This window comes from Cucurbita moschata, unplaced genomic scaffold, assembly GCF_002738365.1.
Source record: "Cucurbita moschata cultivar Rifu unplaced genomic scaffold, Cmos_1.0 Cmo_Scf00035, whole genome shotgun sequence".
Classification (NCBI taxonomy): domain Eukaryota; kingdom Viridiplantae; phylum Streptophyta; class Magnoliopsida; order Cucurbitales; family Cucurbitaceae; genus Cucurbita; species Cucurbita moschata.
The window spans coordinates 2,145,656-2,148,931 of record NW_019268551.1 but is presented as its reverse complement, the minus strand read 5'-3'; the positions used below and the strand labels follow the sequence as shown (position 1 = coordinate 2,148,931).

At 32.2% G+C, this 3,276-nt stretch overlaps 1 long non-coding RNA gene and 4 other non-coding genes across 5 annotated transcripts; 4 read left to right on the top strand and 1 right to left on the bottom strand.

Moving 5' to 3' along the window:
* LOC111431172 lies at positions 1–687 on the bottom strand. Its single transcript, XR_002708450.1, has 2 exons — positions 208–687; positions 1–114 (listed from the first exon to the last, which is right to left on the bottom strand). It is a non-coding gene; the product is annotated as an uncharacterized LOC111431172 (long non-coding RNA).
* Positions 688–2,331: 1,644 nt separating this feature from the next.
* TRNAG-UCC lies at positions 2,332–2,403 on the top strand. The gene has a single exon. It is a non-coding gene; the product is annotated as a tRNA-Gly (tRNA).
* A 67-nt stretch (positions 2,404–2,470) lies between these two features.
* TRNAG-UCC lies at positions 2,471–2,542 on the top strand. The gene has a single exon. It is a non-coding gene; the product is annotated as a tRNA-Gly (tRNA).
* A 65-nt stretch (positions 2,543–2,607) lies between these two features.
* On the top strand, positions 2,608–2,679 carry TRNAG-UCC. Its single transcript has one exon. It is a non-coding gene; the product is annotated as a tRNA-Gly (tRNA).
* A 67-nt stretch (positions 2,680–2,746) lies between these two features.
* TRNAG-UCC lies at positions 2,747–2,818 on the top strand. Its single transcript has one exon. It is a non-coding gene; the product is annotated as a tRNA-Gly (tRNA).
* Positions 2,819–3,276: the final 458 nt, after the last annotated feature.

Below are 3,276 nucleotides of genomic sequence, written 5' to 3'. Positions count from 1 at the left end.
ATGGAGGATTTAAGAACGCCGGAAGTTCGCTCACCGTTCTCGGATGACCCTCGGATCTCCGCCTTTGGGTTGAGGTCTCGGCCAAATTTCTTCACAGATTTTGAGCGTAATCCTCTGTAGATTAACATACTCAAATTTCAGGCTCTAACTCTTACTGTATCTAACAGATCTAAAGCAATTTCGAGAATCTGGATTCAAGAACTTTACCTTTAGATTTTTCCTCGTTTCTGGATGGTTTTGGACGATCTAAAAGTTAAGAATGTTCTTCTCTAAGTTCTGTGAAGATTTCATGAAGGCTCGACCGGAACCGGACTCCTCGTGGCCGGAGCGGCGGTTACCTCCCTCTCTCTCTAGAACTTTCCTTCTCTCTCTATAATTTTCTCTCTCACTATTTACATTCTTTTCTTTCCGCACTTTCTCCTTCTCTTCCTTTTCCCCTTTATTTTTTTCCTTTTTCTTTTTTATTCGTATGTTACTAAAAAGGAGGTATAATGACCAAATTACCCTCCAGGGATTTACCTGGACCATCCTTTTAGTTTTCTATCATTTTTCCTTTATATTTTTCTTCCGTTCTTTTATTCCTCATCATTTTTCTCTTCCGTCTCATCTCGGATTTTGGTCTTTAAGACCTTCAATAAAATTGAGAGAGATCGACTTTTAAGGTAAACTTAGATTTTAAACTTTCAATTGAGGCTCGGGTATTACACACCCAAAGTTCATCAATAAACTCCGGACAGATCATGAACAAAACTCATAACCTTAGAACTAATGTCCTTAGAACAGAACCAAGGTTAAGACCTCAAAACCGAAGACAAAGATTCTTGGACTAGACCATGACAAGAACTCGAAACTCAAGAACAAAACCTAAGTGCTTAAGTTCTCATGTCAAGAACAAGTCAAGAAAGAGTGTGGTACCCTAACATATCAAAGACACGATTAGGAGCCTACAAGTAAGCTACTTTAAGTTTTTGTATTCATTCCCTTTCTCTCATGTTTTTCAAATAACAAGGAGCGTGTTAAGGGTGGAAGCGAATTCGTAGTTCAACTATTCAAATGTTTTAAGTTTATTTGATTTATCGGGTTCAATGTATTCAAACATTCATTTGGATTTGTATATAAAATGTATTTATGTTTTGTTTTAAACGCAAAAAAAATTTACGGTATTTTACCTTATGGTTTAACAAGTTTTTCAGAATTCGACTTGAAAATTGGGCCGTGATAGATGGGAATAAATCAAAAGCCCATAATAATTCTCCTAAAGCCATTGAACATTTCTTATGAACGAACCCGATGAAATTCTAACTCCGAACTATGGTTTGTAGCAGATTTTCATTTTCTTTCTATTTCGGTTAAACTTTAAAAATAAAAATGGGGTATTTAAATATAAATATTAGGATGATTAAATACTTGAATGAGGTATTTAACAACTTATTCTAAATATTAGGATGATTCTAACTCCGAACTATGGTTTGCAGCCGCTACCATGTACATGATATAATATTTTTATGCAGAAACATTCGTTTAAAAGTATCATAGAACGATGTCATGGATTTATACATTTAAATAAGAGTCTTAAAGTAAAACAAAGGAAAATATTAAAATAGCAATGACCTATCCTAACCTACGGTCTACAAAAAATAAATGCAACTACCATATGCAGGTTTCATGGTCTTTGATGCAATGTCGTCGTCAACCGTACAGGAGTGTCTTGTCTTTACATGAAATATAAAAGTAGAGAGTGCACGAGTATTTTAAGAAATAGTCCGTAATTAATCTCATTATTAAGGTTAAAGAATGCAAACACATGTAACATGAATGAGACCTATCATTTAAAATTGTATTCTCTATGGCGGCTTTTCAGTTCGGGTCATCGGATATGTATTTACTACTCTACACACAACTTATACATGCGAATATGGACCCACCAGACAGTTCGCAAACCTCTTGTTGTGCTAGTCGAGCTAGCGTATAAACGACTCTACATTTTAGACATAAATTATTTAACTCGTAGACTAAATGACTTCAGACAGAATTAATAAAAATTAGATTATGCGCCCTAAATATTTACTTTTCACATGTTTATTAGATTTGTGTCCATGTATGAATTAATTTAATATTAAAGAGAAATGCTAGAATTAAAGGGATAATAACGGTTTTTTATTAATGTGTGCTTTTTATTTTCATTTTTGTCCATTTTTCTCTACTTATTGGAAAGAATATATATTATAATTTTTCTTCTATTATTTTAGAAAAAATTCTAGAATAATTTAAATTTTATTTGAAAAAATAATTCTAATAGTATTTTAAAAGTGACAAACTTGCACACAACAAGCGTTTGTAGTCCAACGGTTAGGATAATTGCCTTCCAAGCAATAGACCCGGGTTCGACTCCCGGCAAACGCAACTTTTTAATCTCATTTTTACAGCTATTGTTTTCTTTTTTCGTAAACCTTTTTTCTTCAAACATCTTGCGTTTGTAGTCCAACGGTTAGGATAATTGCCTTCCAAGCAATAGACCCGGGTTCGACTCCCGGCAAACGCAACTAAAATCTCATTTTTACAACTATTGTTTTCTTTTTCGGTAAACCTTTTTTCTTCAAATATCTTGCGTTTGTAGTCCAACGGTTAGGATAATTGCCTTCCAAGCAATAGACCCGGGTTCGACTCCCGGCAAACGCAATTTTTTAATCTCATTTTTACAGCTATTATTTTCTTTTTTGGTAAACCTTTTTTCTTCAAATATCTTGCGTTTGTAGTCCAACGGTTAGGATAATTGCCTTCCAAGCAATAGACCCGGGTTCGACTCCCGGCAAACGCATAATTTTTCTCCAATTATTGATTTCAGTGAAATTTTGTACTTCCTATCTAACCTGTCTGGACAACTTTTTGTATCATATTTTAATTTATAATCTGTCGAAAAGAAAATTAATTTATGATTTTTTTTTAATTTCCAAAATTTCCCATTTCCACGAACCTTTTTAAATTAATTTAAAATTTTCCATGGTATTTATTTATTAATTTGGTACTCAATATATACATGATTGTTCCTTTATTTTCGTAAGATAAAAAAGTTGAAATCCTTGTTTTAAAATTAAGAGTATTAACCACACTTCTTCTTTTTAGTTTTTTTTTTTTTTTTCCTCCATTTTCTTTTTAAAATATCAAATCAAATTTTAGAAACTAAAAAAGAGTTTCTTTAAAGTTTATGTTTTATAATTTGATTAAGAATTCAAACATTTCTATAAAAAAAAAAAAAAAAAAAAAAAAAAAAAAAAA